Source organism: Metopolophium dirhodum, chromosome 8 (genome assembly GCF_019925205.1).
Source record: "Metopolophium dirhodum isolate CAU chromosome 8, ASM1992520v1, whole genome shotgun sequence".
NCBI lineage: Eukaryota > Metazoa > Arthropoda > Insecta > Hemiptera > Aphididae > Metopolophium > Metopolophium dirhodum.
In genome coordinates, this window is record NC_083567.1 from 20455415 (window position 1) to 20474886 (window position 19472).

The 19472-nt window shown below is 31.1% G+C and overlaps 1 pseudogene; it reads right to left on the reverse strand.

Moving 5' to 3' along the window:
• Nucleotides 1-6737: 6737 nt before the first annotated feature.
• On the reverse strand, nucleotides 6738-7785 carry LOC132951364 (uncharacterized; annotated as a pseudogene).
• Nucleotides 7786-19472: the final 11687 nt, after the last annotated feature.

Genomic DNA, 19472 nt, shown 5'->3' on the forward strand with positions numbered 1-19472 from the left:
AAAATAATTAAAAATATTTATAAAAAAACACACATCATTGTAAAAATATAGTTGGTATTATAGTATTTGATGAATTTACTGTATACGTTTATGGCTTTATGTTAACTCTAAAATCCAGTAATCACATTTTTATTTAATTATTCATAAAATTATGAATATCTATTATCTAATATCTAATATCTATTCACCACCTTAATCAATAATTAAATTGATAAACGAAAATAATAATTTAAATAATACCTATATCATATTATTATAATTCAAATTCAAAATTATAAACTATTTTGGTTTATTGTCATATCAAATTTCAATGAACAAATTGGTACTTAACACAGAACTCTTTGATATAAAAAGTTGCATTATATTATATCCGTGGATTCATCATATTGACGTACCTAGTATAATATCTATCATTTATTTATTTAATCTATGGCAAATCTCAAAGTCGTTGCAGAAGACACAGTCGATTAAAAATTCTAAAATTTCAATAAGCAAAGAAGATATGAGCGAAAAACTTACTGCGTTTCGTATAATTTTATTTTTCATAAATCACAATATTCTAAGTTCTGGCTGTATTCTGGAGCGTTTCCTCATGGGCGTCGCAGTTCACACACGTCATCACGGATTCCGCCGAAGGAGTCGATAATTAAAGTAAGTTTGTATTTATATTCTTTTGGGGCTTAAATTTACTTTTAAGACTTAAAACAAATATTTAATGTCACGAAAAATGTGCTATCCAAGTGTTGTAGGCGCATATTTTAGTTCCGGATTAGAAATGTATAAAATACGCGAGATATAAACGCCGTCGTCGTTTTTCCAGTCTCTGTTTGTAGAATAATTATAATTAGGTGCATACCTATACAGGGTACTTAATATAAATATATAAATATTTTGGTTTAATTTATAGAAATATATGTTATGACTTGTAACTGATAATAGTCATAAGATACAATTTTAATTAATAACTGGTAATTTTTTTTCCAAATACAACGTTATAAGTTATAGGTAACTATTAATTTAGTGTCACATACTTAACTTCTATTGTTCACCTAATATCTATATTCTATATCATAGGGATTAGGGATGTATAACCATGTACACATAAAAGTATATTCACGGAATGGTCAACTGCCTATCCTGACGTGTGCGCACTTATGAATAATATACCTACTCATATACTCGTATAGGTATATAAATATACCTATATAAATAGTGTAATACTACATACACGAATGTGTTACCTATTATGTCCTTAAAAGTTTAACAGTTATTATTATATTTATTTATTTTTTAAATATAGGTAGGTACATTACAAGACTCTAATTAAAATCACATTTTTTTTTTTTTTTTTGAACACAATGTTTTAAAAATTATTAATTAATATATAATTTATTGGTATAGTACTAAATAAATTAATGAAATAAAACAAACACAACTACTATAATTATTAGTAATAATAATATATCCACGTATAAATTATTAAAATACAAAACGAACAAACGAAAAACGATTCTGAGCAAAGATATCGTTAACTAATAAATAATATTGAGATTAAAGTAATTTATTTTTTCGGTAGAAAATCGGTATAAATATGAATTATAAATATTTTTTTATTTTCATACCATGACGCGTGTGTGGAAAATTGTTTATATTAAGTGTTTAAGATGTTAGACTTCGGTTCGGCTGATTGTCCACCCTCACTCTTCCGCATCAATGCATCAGAAATTATTATTTATAATATTTAAATATAAACTGCATTTTCTGAATTTTCTAAAACATTGCTTTCCAAGCAAAGAATTCGTTTCATATATTATCAACGAATTGAAAAATGAAATTAGAACATTTATATGGGATAAAGTCAATTTTATAAAAACTTATTAGATAAAATTAAATACAATTAAATAAAGGTAATTTTTTTTCTTATATTTCTATTTTTTTACGTACCCATTATGTTCGATACTATAACTTCAGTCTTCAGTTATAGAAAACAACACTTGCCAATATGGAATTACTGTCGAATTTTTTTATTTTAAAATATTAAATAGCATCTGATCGACTGATGTGCTATAATGAAACTCAAAATATAACGAATACACTACCTATACACTTATATAAATTCTATTTTATATTCGATTAAATTGGACTTTTAATTTTTCTGGACATTTTATTAAGCTTTGTAATATAAGCGCATTAAATCGTATTTGTAAGGCATTTTTCTTATTTTTAATGCATTTAAATCCACGTCCTTTTTATAACTTAACGTTATTTTGTATATACCAATCGATTAGTGTACACAATAAAAAATATTATATTATTGATGGGTTAATAGGTTGATAACTATTATGTAAGTAGGTACAGTTTTGTACGTTCAATGTATCGTTCTTAATTCATAAAGTAGCTAAATGAGTCAAATGTCAAGGAGTGGGGAGGGGGGAGGATATAACTGATTTTTTAACATGCACTATTTCAAGGGCTCTTAACCTAAGGGGCGCACCACTCTTATGAGGAGTGACACAATTTCGTAAGGGGGGGGGGGGGGGGGACGTGAAAATGTTTTAAAAAAAACACGAATTTATTTAGTTATTTTGTTGTTTAGGTAATACATATTAATTAATAGGTATTTCTTAAATTTTTTTTATTATTTTATTTGAAACATTATTTTTAAATATTGGGATCAATAAAACTATTTTTATATAATTTCTATTTTATATCAATTAGAATTTGTTTATAAACCAAGTAATAAATAAATAGTTACCAAGTAAAAAACCCGTTATCTATATTATAAATTTGAATTCAATTTACCGCATTTGCGTCTAGTAGAAACAAATAAATGTTTTTTTGGAGATAATGTAAAAATATCCATCATCCATCGGTTAGGACCATATATATATTTTCTATGATTAGGACGGTGAGGTTATAATTATAAATAATCTATGGCAAATGACAATCGTCTGAGACGAACAGCGATTCCAATACGTACTCACATATTTCGTTCCATTCTGGTTATTAAACTAGGTGCCTATTTTTATAAATGTCATTAATCTCAATACTTCCAGACTGAACTTTTGAATCGGAGATATGAAGACGTGCGCTGCATTTTCCTTGGCGGAGATGCACAGCTCTGACACTAGACAATATTATACACTCGAAGGGAACGCGTTTCGCCGGAAGAATAAATAATTACGTAAGTTTTGTCCTACTACTCTATTGACGCGGTAGACCTAATGTAAATATTTATTGTCAGACAAACTTATATACCCGCTAGACGTAGAATAGTTTTTAAAATCCAGTTGTTATAGGTGTACAAAAATTAGGATATTATGAAAAATACCTTAATTTATAATACTTTGCCTACAACTGTTAATTTATTGTTATAGTAGAATAATTTTTAAAATTTTAAATCAATGATTAGGTAATGCTTTTATAAATAGGAAGGTAGGTTTTTATACATACCTAACAAAATAAGAAAAAACATAATGATTAATGTTATTTAATATGATTTGTAAGTACATAGCAGATTATACCTATCACTTGGTGACGATTATTTTTGTTTTATACGTTCTTCGTAATTCAGTTCCGTCACGATAGTTTTAGTTTTCGTTAAATGTGAAACATACATTTTCTATGCATACGGGATACGGGCATTAAATATTTGGGTTTTAATAGAACACCTCAAACGTACGTTTTATTTTGGGGGTTAATTGATCAGGGGATGTATTGCCCGGCAATTTTCAATATTTGTATTGTAACTATACTGGTATAACACTATTCGGGCTATCAATAAAGTCGTGTTCAAAATTAGAAAATTGGTGAGGTATGATATTTTTTTAAGCAATTCTTTCGGGTAGGGAATTCGCTCAATGATATTTAAATATTTTCACCGATAATCAAGTACGATGACTTGTAGGTAACTAGAGACTGAGTGAATAGGAATTAGGAAGTGTGTGATATGGCGAAGATAAGGAAATGGGTCAACAGGATTTCAGAATGTTTGGTGTATGAAAGGAAAGATGAAAAAGAAATGTAAGGTTAGGGTAGGTAAGTGGAGTGAGAGTAGCAGATATGAAAATAATAAGTAAGGTGTTAAGGTACAAAAGAGGATAGAATAAGAAATTAATTAGTTAAGGGTAGTGTACATATTCTAGTGAAAACAAGAGAGAATAGGTTTAGGTGGTTCGGTCACTGTATGATAAGAGATAGTGAGAGTGGCTATAGAAGTTAATTTAGGGGAGAAATGATGGACGAGAAGACTGAAGAAGAGGTGGATAGACAGAATACCGATCATATGGAGGTGTGGAATGAGAGTGGCTGAACCTGTATATAGCTGTGAGAGACGGGGGAAGAAAAAGTGTAAAGGTAGAATAGTTATGTTAACAATGCCGAATACGTAGGAAAATATCTTGAATTGCAAAGGCCCTATTGACTCTTTGGCTTCAACTAACCATAGGTTTACCTAACTAACCTTCTTATGACTCATTAGGACACATTGAATAAAAAGATCCTGATTTGCAGGTTGCTGAACTTAAATGTTTGATTATCAAGTTGATCCTTAGATTGTTGACACCTTAATCCTTGCTATGGATGAAGCCCATAGATAATAAAGATATGGATAGTCCACGCCTATGTTAAATACATTTGAGGCCGCGTTACCGGAGGGGAAGGCAATTGAGGCTTATAAGTATACTTTATTTGACCTCAATTTATTGTTCCCCTCGAAGACCGCTGATAAGACCATTATGTCCTATCCATATCTTTATTATCTATAATGGAGCCATACCCAGCTCACTCGTGTAAACTTGTTGCCGGTTGGGATGTCAGCGCACTATTTGTTTTTCATCTTTGACCCACGCGTACCATACCAAATGTACCATTAAGAAAACACTAAAATGATTGGGTCAGACAGAGAAATAAACGGTGCGCTAAAAATCTAACATCCTCTTAGTGTTATCAAGTTGAAGAAGCAGTTGATTGTTGACAATTTGACATTTAACATTAACTGTGGTAGGTATTATGATTGGAAGTAAAAATAATTAGCAGGGCTGTGAATTTAATGCAATGAAAAAGTGTTAAATATTTGCCTGCATGTATGCACTAAAAACAGACAAATATATGCACTGAAATATTCAAAAGTATGCACCTAAAATTCAAAAAAATACTGAATGAAAACGTTTTTATTAACATTTTTTTAAACTAATAAATTATAATTCAAATTGGTTTACAAAAAAAAATTCTTTATTTACACACTTGGTAGGTAGGTGGGTAACGGATGAACCGAAAATATAAAAACATTTTAAGAAAATAAGCATAAATACGAAGAAATCATGAAAACATGCAATTATATTAACTAACCCAAAAAAAACGCATATTGGTAACGGTATTGTAATAATAGGGATCTCCCAAAAAAAATACGTACTAATAGTTCAAACAAATCATAAAGGCCAACTGTAACAAATATAAATTTATGAAAAAGTATATTAAAAAGCATTATTATTATAAATGAAACAAAACTATGAACTATGGACCGTGACATAATAAAGGTATTTCTATATTTTTAGCTCCATAATTTCTGTTAAAATATTAGAAAAATGTATTAAGTACCGTAAAAGTGCTAAATTTGAGCTATTACTTATAATATTATATTCATAACAAATTATCATAGAAGGTTAGGTACTATTATTCCTCATACTTATTATAGTTTAATTTAACTACAACATTCTAGTAGAGTCTGATAAAATTTGGTTTCACGACTTTGATCATACAAACTTTAAATACTAAACTATGGGTCTGAAATTTAGTTTATATAGATGTAAATAATCCAAAACATATATTGCTTCAAAATATAAAAATAAAGTGTCTTGTATTGTAGTAGGTGGGTAACTTTAAAAAAAAAAAAACTAAAAAAAATCATACTTGAAATCTATGTATAATATACGTATATTGTAATAAATGTTCAAATGTTTACTATAGTACATTATAAAAAATTAACTTAAGTTCAATATAACACATTATAACAGGTGTTCAAATAAACATTTCATACCAAAAATGTTGTTAATTCACACAGTCTCTCTTCAATTTTAAATTTTTCTTCAAATCATCTACAAAATATAAATGTTTAGTAAATTGGAAGACTTGATTAAGTATTTAATCATTTATCTAAAAGAGATGTGTCGGGTCGCCATATTACTATATCGAGGGGCCATGGTGCAAGTGTCGTCCATAAATATCATAACATATATTATATTAGAAATACAAACTTAATATTTCACTAACAGTAAATATTATAAAAAAATATTACGAAATGTACTTTTTTTTTTTTTTATTAATTAAACATAAGACTTTCCTAGCCTAAGGCTATCTAAATCTAGGGATATTGAAAGTTTACATAATTTTTAACATTATAACATGATAATTAAAACTTTTAAGTACTATGGATAATTACAATTGGTATAAAATATAGTATGACATATAAAATTAATGATATTTGTTAGCATGAGCAAAATGTATACAAATAGATAAAATAGCAACGAGTTTATATAAACTAAAGTAATAAAGATAAGTAATTGTAGGTATGGTCTGATATACGATGAAAAGATAGATAAAAAGGGAAAAACCTGTACACTATGGACAGAAACGTTTGTTGACAATCTCGGTAAGGAGATTAATTAGTGGAGTAATTAAAGAGTTAAAATTAGAAATAAATTCTGATAAAACATTTGTGATGGATTCCATTGAAGAGGTTACCGTTTTGGTCGATGCAGCATAGGATTTCCTTGGAAGCTGCCGAGCATGATCTCCTGGGACATCGTTTGACGAAGACTTTGTAGGCGTTGGTACATTTGTATTTTTGCGTTTTTTTTTTTTTGTAATGGATTGATAAACACGGCATCCTTTGTAGTTGGCCGTGTGTACCTCAGAACAGAACGCGCATTTGGCTGGACTAGCTCGGTCCTTTGTGCAGTTCACGGAGCGGTGGTCTCCACCGCATTTGACGCACCTAGATTCATGTTGACAGTAGTTATCGGTATGGCCGTAGGCTTGACAATTATGGCACTGAGGCGGACCACGGCGGGACAGATGAGGTTTTTCGATTATAACTTCGGTATCAAGTAGCGAAGTGATATTGAAAATATCTTTGTTATTATTCTGACGATATAAATCAACAAAAAATAATGGGAGACCGCGTCTATTTTTATCTTGGACATTGATAACTTGTTTCCCAGAATGCCCTTCTTCCGACAAGGTGACAGAAATTTCCGTACACAATGTGGAATGGTGGACATTTCTTATTGCGACTCTGAATGAATAATTAACGCGAGCTTGAAAAGTATGAAAACTGGAATCAGTATTATTGAGATGATTAAGAATAGGGTTGTCGTTGAGTACGCCTCTGAGATATATGATCAGGTATGATTTAGTAGACTTACAGGTAAATGCGTTTAGACCGGTCAACCTTGTTAGCTCATTTGTGAAGGCGGAGAAATTTGAGATGTTGGAGATGTAAAACGGAGGTGGCGTGACGTCTTGTGTATCGAGCGTAGGCTGCTCGATATTTTGTATTACAGGACCTGATTTTTCGTTGCAAACTGTCACACTATTGGTGGATGTATTAAATATGTTGTTACTTGAATCAACAGAGTACAAGGCGGCATACCGATTAGGTGTAACGAATTTTTTTGACTTTTTATCAGCAACTTTTGGCGAAATTGACGAATTTGAAAAATTGCGTTTGTTAGACATTGATGTCTGGAGCGAGTCGCCACCAGTGTCGTGGACTATGTCTACCATATTATTATCGAACTGCGAGTGCGATAACGGAGCTCATAGGCAACTACGTGCGTGCACGTTGAGCGTAATAGCCGGACTGACGAAATGTACTATACTCATATTATATTATGATTGTATTAGTTACAAACTCTTGAATTATGAGTTATGTTTGAGGATTTATTTAATTTCCTAAAAGGAAATGCCTCAAGGTTGCCTCAGTAAGTTGAGGGACCGTAGTTAAAGTGGCGTCCACCAATAAAGTACCCGAAAAAAAACGATTAATTCAAATATAGAAGGTACTTATATCATATACTTTTATCAAAGTATGATTGGGTTAGCCACAGTCTTGTGTAAATTATATTGTCTTATGTTTTCCCAATCTAATAATACAAAATACTGAAAATTAATGAAATCACAAATATTAGTACAATAGACAGACTGTGCATTAATTTACAAATTTGTCTTAAATTTACTTTTTACATAGAGAATAATATGAAGGTGGGCTGGGCTTTTAATATCAGAGTATGGGGCCCAGACCCACACTGTTTACACGAGTGAGCTGGGTATGGCTCCATCATAGATAATAAAGATATGGATAGGACATAATGGTCTTATCAGCGGTCTTCGAGGGGAACAATAAATTGAGGCCAAATATACTTATATCAAGTATCGACTATCGACTATCAATATAAAGGAGCCTCAATTGTCTTCCCCTCCGGGAACGTGGCCTTAAATGTATTTAACATAGGCGTGGACTAACTATCCATATCTTTATTATCTATAAGCTTCATCCATAGCATGGATTAAGGTGTCAACAATCTAAGGATCAACTTTATAATCAAACACTTAAATTCAGCAACCTGCAAATCAGGATCTTTTTATTCAATGTGTCCTAATAAGTCATAAGAAGGTTAGTTAGGTAAACCTATGGTTAGTTGAAGCTATGGTAATGATAGACGACTACCATCACCGGTCGTGAGCTTTGCGATGATCTTTTCCTACTAACTATCAAGATATTCGATATTGTAAACATAACAATGAAAGAAAATATTTAAATATTATTAATTTGGTTAGGTGAGGTAAGGTGGATAGGGCAGGAAATTAGACGTTAACTAATTATCATAGTTTTTAACTCGGTCTTAAAGACTGTCAGCAAGAGTTGTACCAGTATAGTTATTAAAAACTTAAATACAGCCAACATTAAATAATGATTTTTTTACCACATCAAATTATAAAATGTATTTTAAAATATAACAAAATATTATTTTATTAGGGTTTTATAAGGTTTTTAATACTTATGAGTATTTGTAAAAAGAAAATGTATAAAATCAATAGTATTAATTTAATATATGGTTTTGTGTTTTAATATCCTATTGTCAAAGAATTCTCAGTGTTTCCTTTCCACATTTTTTACATTGTACTAAATCTAACTATTTTCCGCACATATTTACAAAGACTAAAACAGATATCTGACTATGTTTTTATTTGCATTTAGACTTTATAGTTTGTAATTTAATATTGACTGTACACCCACCAAACACAATATTATTTTAAACTAGATCTTTCTATATAGATTTTTTAAACACTGACAAGCCGGCGCCAACACCCTCCTTAATATTTTTTTTTTTGTAATGTAACTCTACTTGAATATTTAGAATTGACGAGAAAATTGATAACTTGGTGGCCTATGAATATTCATTCTTTAATGAACTAAATATTTTGAATAGTTTTTTTGTTTAAGATTCTGGGCATTTTAGTTTGTACTTTGCAATGTGTATTCCTACAGTTAAATTTTTTCCAAATTTATTTTTTTGTTTTCTAAAATGCATTTCCCTGCGGGCGCCAATACCCTCTTTCAATTTTTTTTTTATGATTTTAACTCTAGCCAAATTTTTTAAACATTGATAATCTGGTACCTTTTGAATAATCCTTGTTTCATGAAATAAATATTTTGAATAGTCTTTTCTGTTTAACATTCTGGGCATTTTAGTTTGTACTTTGTAATGTGTATTCCTACAGTTAAATTTATTCAAATTTTTTTTTGGTTTTCTAAAACGCATTTGCCTGCAGGTGCCAACACCCTCCTTCAATTTTTTTTTTTAGTAATGTATTTCTAAATGAATATTTTGTATGGACTTGAAAATGGATAACTTGGTGCCCTATGAATAATCATTCTTTAATGAACTAAATATTTTGAATAGTTTTTTTTGTTTAAGATTCTGGGCATTTTAGTTAGTACTTTGCAATGTGTATTCCTACAGTTAAATTTATTCAACATTTTTTTTTGGTTTCCTAAAATGCATTTGCCTGCGGGTGCCAACACCTTCCTTCATTTTTTTTTTTTGATTTTACCTCTAGCCAAATATTTTAAACATTGAGAATCGGGTACCCTTGAATAATCCTTATCTTTAATGAACTAAATATTTTGAATAGTTTTTTTGTTTAAGATTCTGGGCATTTTAGTTTGTACTTTGCAATGTGTATTCCTACAGTTAAATTTTTTCCAAATTTATTTTTTTGTTTTCTAAAATGCATTTGCCTGCGGGCGCCAATACCCTCTTTCAATTTTTTTTTTATGATTTTAACCCTAGCCAAATTTTTTAAACATTGATAATCTGGTACCTTTTGAATAATCCTTGTTTCATGAAATAAATATTTTGAATAGTCTTTTCTGTTTAAGATTCTGGGCATTTTAGTTTGTACTTTGTAATGTGTATTCCTACGGTTAAATTTATTCAAAATTTTTTTTTAGTTTCCTAAAATGCATTTGCCTGCGGGCGCCAACACCTTCCTTCAATTTTTTTTTTTTTGATTTTACCTCTAGCCAAATATTTTAAACATTGACAATCGGGTACCCTTGAATAATCCTTATCTTTAATGAACTAAATATTTTGAATAGTTTTTTCTGTTTAAGATTCTGGGCATTTTAGTTTGAACTTTGAAATGTATTTTTCTTCTGTAAAATTTTTTCCAAATTTTTTTTTTTGTTTTCTAAAATGCATTTGCCTGCGGGCGCCAACACCCTCCTTCAATTTTTTTTTTTTAGTAATGTAACTCTAGTTATTATTTTGTATTGACTTGAAAATTAATAACTTGGTGGCCTATAAATAATCATTCTTTAATGAACTAAATATTTTGAATAGTTTTTTCTGTTTAAGATTCTGGTTATATTAGTTTGTACTTAGCAATGTGTATTCCTACAGTTAAATTTATCGAAATTTTTTTTTTGGTTTCCTAAAATGCATTTGCCTGCGGGCGCCAACACCCTCCTTCAATTTTTTTTTTATGTAATTTAACTCTAGTTGATTATTTTGTATTGACTTGAAAATTGATAACTTGACGAAATTCATCAAAAACGCCAATTATATTTCATAGATGTATAGGGTGATGAGTTCACAGGCTTGAGTTCATGACTCTAAGTTCCACTCACATTAGTTTTTCGTCGTATTCAATGATTTACCATTGAATTCAAGTTTAACACATCCATTATATGGTGACCTATTGATTTATCAGGTAAGTACATTCGACACCTACTCTACCTACTATACGCAGTATAACGACTTTCCTGGTATTTTTTATTTTTATTGTGACTGTGGGCCGTGGGGTCACAAGCCATTGTGATTTATGACTTTTTCAGTCGTGTTTATAATAATCTATTGATAATAATAGTAAATCGATTAAAAAACAAAACAAAAATACATTCATCGCTCAGAATCTAAAATTACACGTTTTTGTTTATATTTACTAATACCTACTACATGAGTACCTAGAGGTATACAAGTTGGTATCACAATATATTTTGTAATATTATAAATACCGTAATTATTCATATTATATTATAATAATTTGACTTGTAGTTTCGATGCGCGTTCTATAGTTAGTGTACGAAATTATAAAGACTGTTGCAGTGTACGCCTACTTGGAGAGAAGCTCTCCGAGTCAAACGCAGTATACGGTATATACCGTTAAGACTTCAAAAGCATTCGTCAGATTTTCGCACCGACGACGACGAGACAGAGCAGTCTTCTGAACGAGACGTTCAAACGCGAAAATAATAATAAACAAAAAAAAATACCTAACCGTTTTTTTTTTTTTTTTGTCTTTGCTAAAAAAAACACATATTATTATACACTCGCTTATACTGATGGCGCGGGCGCGTAGTTAACGCTTTATTATAATGACTCGGGTTTTTGAATTATATACTCAAAACAATTTCCCAACCCATTATATTGCCTCGCACTGCAGTATGTATTATATTACAGTTGTACATCATCCTCTGTGCTCCAACCATACACACACACACACACACACATCATCCTATATGGGTACGAATTGCGTACTGTAATGTGTACCTACCTAGGTAATGACTAATGTCACGGTTCGGTTTAAACGTTCATCGTTCATTCCGAGTGCAACAATTATATAATTATTATATACGGCGTGTTAACAATAATTACGCTAAAATACAGTGAAAAAAAAACACGCAGAGACGCTTGTCCAGTTGTCCGTTATTTACACATTCGTCGTTATTTGAGCATCGCATAATAAATCCGTTCAAAGTCCACGATCCTGTCCACATCACAGATGCCGCCATAACGTTGCCAAATATTATTTTATTATGGCTTTACGCTATTATAATAGTACGAGTATAGCGTGGCAGTAACACGTCATGACGTATCTTACAAGATTTTATACACGAAATGAACCGGTCGTAATCGGTGCGGTCCCTGCGATCAGATGCAGCACGAGTTGAATTTTTTTTCGAAAATTACAGCTATTAAATTTGATTTAGTTCGCGTAATATCGACACGTGGTACAACTATACAATATATACCTATAGAGTATATATATATAACATGACGTACGCTATTATAGACGTCGGAAATCGAAAACACCCTTTCTCCGTGGCCGCAACGTATACTAATATTACATATTATTATTATTATTATTATTGGTACCCACACGATAATTGTTATTGTTATTCGTAGAAATGCTTTACGCAGTGAATCATTATTTTATTATACACTACTACTCACTACTAGTTTCGTTTAACGTCTATCGACTTTCTGATTTTTAACATAATATTATTGCCCGTTTGTAGTAATTCTTTACAGTACGCATTTCATTACTTTTGCACACATATTATGTACAGTATATATCTGAAGACTTATAGCATTATTGCTGTTACGTACAACTATAGTGGTGGATTGCGAAAACAAACCCCCCCCCATCTGCGATTATTTCTATGGTCTATAAAAGTTACTGAAAATACAAATTTGTATAGCCGTTCAGCGACCGAAACCTAAATTAAAAAACCTCTACATCAGTATTATGCTAAACTTATGGGAGAACCGGGTTAAACCAACTCTATGAAAACACATATTTCAGCCCCCCCCCCTCAAAAAAAAAATAGTCCCGGCTACACCACTGTGACATTATTACGGCGCTATGACGTGTTGATGAAAACCATAGATGAGAAAACCTGCAATATATTGTGAAGATAGTCTCATTCACAATTTACATATAATACCATATGTTTATGATATAGTCACTTTTTCAAAAATCCATTAATTGTTTTTAATGTGTCGCCATTTTTATGGATGTAATGTAAATTAGGGTGTCGTCGTAAAAAAAAAAAAGGTTGGGAAGCATTGGTGTATAGTATTTTTGCGCACGTGTTTGATAATTAATACAATACAATATAATAATAATAATAATATGCAATACTAATCGTAGGTCGGCGACGGTTTACACTCATTGAACTTGTGCGTGAAAATTATTGAATTGTGTTTTCGTGTCGATCACGTTCTAGACGATAATAATAATATTAAAAATAGAATAAAGTAGGTATAATAATGATAATATAATAATATGAGGTGTGAATCATTACGTACTGCAAGCTCGCTGCAATAACGGCAGTTCGGTTGGCAAACGGACATTGGAATATGCTAATGTGGGTATTTTTAAGGTCATTTGAATTATTTGCACTCTGGTAATTAAACGATGATATACTTATTACACGCGTGTAATAATATATTAATGTTCGTTTGCGAAAAAAAAAACACTATAATATGGACGAGCAAACTCGCGCGTATTCGGCGTACGTCGTTATTACTTATTATGTCACATGCCTAATTATTTAACCGTTTTATACGTACCACGGTATACGCGGTTGCGCAGTGTAAATTATATACCTATATATAATATATATATATATACAACTTATTTCGACTTGAAAAGTGAATACGCCGATGGTATTATTACGCGCGTAGATTCATAATAATGTTTCAGTCGTGCACAAATTACATATTATAGTCTTATTATCATCATTTAATATTTATAATCATTTGCTGTTATCTAAATGTGCATATTGGATTTAATAATATTATTGTAACACCATCGAATCGATCATCGTTAACATTACAATAATTATCGATTGGTTGAATTTGGCGTGTTATTACACCGCGGACATCACGATGCCATATTACACTCTAAATTTATGTAATAGGTATAAGTGTAGGTAGTATTATAGGTACTTATACCTCTATTATATAGTTTTAGTAAAAACTTTTACCGTCGATGTTCTTTTTTTAATTTTTTTTATATTTTCAACTAATCGTTTCCCATCGAAAACCGCCGCCGCTGCAGTCTTCCGTCTTCGGCGAAATGTAAAATATATATTATAATACACTACTTACACATAGTCGTTACACGTTATATACTATAAATACACATTTCGCGTGTGTGCACTTAAAATCTTTCACGTCTTCCGGCTCGCATGTGCCTCCTATCCTATATCATTCGGCATTACACTTTCGTCGGCTGATCGCGTTTTCGTCGTCCACGCGAATTACGTAAACGCCGCGAGAAATGGGAACGCGTTTTCCCCGTTTTGTCGGCAAAAACGATCGAATTCGCTGTCGGCCGGTCCTTATCGGGTTAGGTTATACCTATAACACGTGGGTACATAATATATTATATTTCATCACACTATATTATTGGCTGTATCGCACGGTTTATTGGAAATCTCACACGCGGTACGACAGCCGTAATGATATAGGTACCTACAATAGTGATAATAATATTATTATCGTGTCGCCCGTCTCGCAGCATCATCGTCGAGTCGGCGGCGGAGAGAAATCCGCTGCACTTTTACCGGACGACGACGGTAGCCGACGGAAATACATATAATAATATAATATTTAATATTACGCGTGCCGTGCGGAGAATGAAAAGAAAAAAATATATAAATAACATTTATAATAATAATAGTAATAACACACGCGCGTCGGGCGTGTATCATTTTTGAAAGCGATCCGTCGATTGCTATCACACACACACACACACTTCGACCATAATAAAAATAACATTATATTATAGGTACAAATAAATAAAAAAATAAGTACAAATAAGCACCTATATACGATATCATTATGCGCAGCGACGAATATTTATCGCCACTAACCTCTGCGCCGGACAACCGGTTGCCGCGATCGACAATAATAATAACAAATTATTATAATAATAATAATATCGAAAACTCATCGCCTTCGAATGCTTCGACGTTCATCGTAGGTATTAGGTACCTAACTTTTTCTTCTCCGGACGAGTTTGGGGAATCGTGCGCAGAAGGAGGACGTCTTTTCGTGTGTCAACGTCGTCGCCGTAGGTACTCGTAATAATAATTATTAAATACTATATTATTATTATTATTATTATTAGGTACTCTCATTGTGGAGTAGGTATATTATATACCCACAGCTCCGAGCTAGTCACGATAAAAAGCCTATGGCCGAGATCGACTGATTATGTATTATTATTTCTGCGGAGATGACTCGGTTTTTATACATCGTTATATAAATCCATTCGCGGGATAAACTGGGAATAGACAATAAATCCTCACTGATGTCGGTGTAATATTATACCTATGTGGGTAGTTTCAGTTTTCCGACCGTCGCGGTCGTCGGAATAAAATAAAAAAATAGCTCACTTACTTTCGGATTTATCATCGATGTACGCCGTGCAGAAATCTCGTAAATTATCTATGTCGCCACTATAATATTGTTTCTCCCGCAGTCACGTCATCGCATTGGAAAATTATTATTGACTTCGTTGCACCTCGGGCCCGAGTGTTCAAGATTCCAAATTCCGAAACAGGTGTTACAATTATTAATTATTTATTATGAACTTTAATATGAATCATGTACACGGTATATCATCGAGGTCGCTTGGTCGACATTTCGAGTTATAGTTGCCCCGTTTTTCTCGCATCGCCTGAACGTCGGACGTGAAGAGAATAGTTATATCTGTTGACTATATTATATAGCCTGTGATGGATATACCTACTATTTTTATGCGCGAAAATATTATTATTTTAATGAAAATGACTGTACACGCCGGTAAGACGACGTTTGTGTGGTGCGTAGTGTGCGCTTTTCATTACAAGGTCTTCAACACAATCCGTCGAGTTTTTTAAACCGCGAAATGTCGATTATAAATAAAACGGCTCTATCCGAACGATAATATTATTTCAATAATCTTTCAACGCTCTCTAGTCTGTATAATATAAACCTAATACAAGTACGGTGTATAAGTGTAGTCAATGCAACGATATCCAATGCGAATTTCGTTCATTTCACTACGGTAACGCAATACCAGACACCGCAGTGTGCGAGAGAGAGGAAGAAAAATAATTAAATTACAGAACCACACGAACAGCAAATGATAAAATAATAGTTTTAGACTCGCGTATGTAAATAATAATCATTATCGTTGTTAATTTATTGCAGTAGAGTGCTTTAATAATTACTATTTGTGCTCGAAAACGAACGCACCTTAATACGACCTATGTGAGTTTTTAATTTCATTCTAAAACCATCGACCACAATTACTACACTCACAACTACTATAGTCTATATTATAATAATTGTGCATAATATTACACGGTACGTAAGTATGTGAAGGTACCGTTTTTGATCTACGTCTGTTTTCGAGTATTTTTTTGTTGTGTTTTTTACGTTTTATTGTAATTTGGTTTTCAGTGACATATTTATCGAATAGCAACTCGCGAAATGTATAACATTTTATAATTAAGATAATTAAAAACGATTATTGAAAACAATTAATGAATAATTACTGTAATTAACTTATAAAAGAAAGGTTGATTATTGAACATTGTTATATGATCAATAGTATAGGTACCAATAAAGTTCCGAGTGCAATTTATGGTCGGCGAAATAATAACATTACACTTTAATTATTAATCGTTATCACGGCCATCACATACTATGTGAGACGAATTAAATATTGAATTTTGTGCATCGTCATTCGTCGTAGTTATGTCGAAGTGACTTAGTGAAATCGCTCATTTCATATTATGGTAAAAATAACATTTTACCACACACTATGGAAAAATATTTTACCTTCTAAGCATGTGGAAAAAATGAATTTCTTAATTTTTTTTTCCTAGAACCTATTTGTTCAATAATTGATTTACTATTAATTATTATTAATTAAATTTCATTGTTACTGATTTTATTTAACTAATAGAATACCTATATTTAAATTTTAAAGTACTTAATAAGGAATACAATTATATAATTAATACTATTATAAGTAGGTACTGGTTACAATTTAATATTACTCTTCTTAATCTTAACATATTATAAAATAAAGTCCCCTTTTCTCTCTGCATGCTTAGATCTTTAAAACTACGCAACGGATTTTAATGAGGTTTTTTTTAATTGACAGAGTGATTGAAGAGGAAGGGTTATATGTATGCAAGCATGTAACATGCATAATATAGAATAGAAACACCCCCGGGAGGGGCTCAAACAGGAATTTTAGGATTTACCATAGACATTTTTGTTTATTAATGGTTGCTATGGACACAAACAAATAGAAAATATTCAAATTAAAAAAAAAAAAATAATACATTTTAATCTGACAAAGTTCAGCGGCTATCTCTATGTATGTTTAGATCTTTAAAAATACGCAACGGATTTTGATGCGGCTTTTTTAATTGATAGTGGATTCAAGAGGAAGGTTTATATATATATATATATATATATAACATATTACGTAATATAGTAGAGAAACACTGCTCCTCTTTTGTATGTAAAAAGAACTCTACTTATTTTAATACGATTTTCACTAATAAATCGGTCGTCACGGGGAAGGTTTTAATGTATAATAATTTTCCTGAATGGTTTAGATTCAAAATTAGACCCAGTTGGTTTATCCTGGAGAGGTGCTCAAACAGATATTTTGAGATTTACGATGAACATTTTTGTTTATAAATGGTTGTTATTGGTTATAGGAGAAATATCGGAAATTGAAAATTGGAGGGTGTATACAGCTTGATTTTCAACTCATAGGCTGTAGATAGGTAGAGGGTAGGTCACACATGATTTTTTTTAGCATACGAAAAAAGAAATTTTTTTTTGTCAATCTAAATGGTTGCAATTCGTTACATAGGTACTACATTAATATTATAATTAGAAGAAATATGGTAAAAAAATGTTGTACAAATATATTTATTAAAAATACAAATCTTTGGCCTGGTCAACGTCGGACGAGACATCTAGTATTTTATATTTTAATACATGTTACCAATATTATTTTTATTATAAAATAAATGTATATTTATATATTTTAATAATAACATGATAATCAAGGTTTTCATTAAATTATCTGAGTGCCAATCGGTGTTGAGTAATTGACAATTGTATAGTAGAAATACCTACTTACATAAATTCAAAACAAAAGTTGTTCAAACTTCAAAGTACTAATATAATCAATAGGCGTTAGCTATACGTTTTCATTCAAGATATTTTTTAGTTATTACCTAATGGTTGTTTTTATTGAATTACGTAGGTACTTAGTTCAATATTTGCATTTTATTTTCAGTTGCTTCAATCTCTAGAATTATTTTTATCTGCTCTTCTCGATCAAAAGATTTTTTTCGGCTTCATGGCGTAATCATTTTGTAGCTTCTCTCGCAATAATATTTTCTGCGTGCAGTTATAATACCTATATTAAAATCGGAGTTCAAATTAAAGTAGGTATAACGTGTTAAAAAAAAATTAAAAAGTTAAACTATACAAAATAAATGTGCTTATATTATAACATTAATTATTATTATTATTGTTACAGATGTTACTAAAAAAATAATATTTAAATAAGAGATGTGCACAAATGTAGATAAAATTTCGCGAAAAAAATCAAACAATGTTCCATTTTCCGTATTCGAGGACGTTGAATAGTGTCATGAAAATAATATAAAGCGATCTCACTATAATATAATATATAAGTGGATAAAACAGTGTGGCGCTCATATTCACGCGACAATATTACACATATCAACAATATTACTATTGTATTCTGTGCGTCAGTAGTTTACTATAATATGGTACAGTTTAGGTAAAACAATATTATCACATAATTTATTATTACAAATGTCGAACGTACATATTTTTCGTAAATGGTAGGTATAATATCATAATATACGTTTAGTCTTTCGACGGCGTGCGACGGGACTACTACGATAATATCCGAGCGTGAAATAATAATAATAATAATAATATTATTATTACAACAACAACAATCCTCATAATCGTATCACCCAACCACACCTTCTTAGGTACGTATATATTATTATAGTATGATGTATTTTGTGTGTCGTATGTATCGTTTTAAAAGCGCCAAAC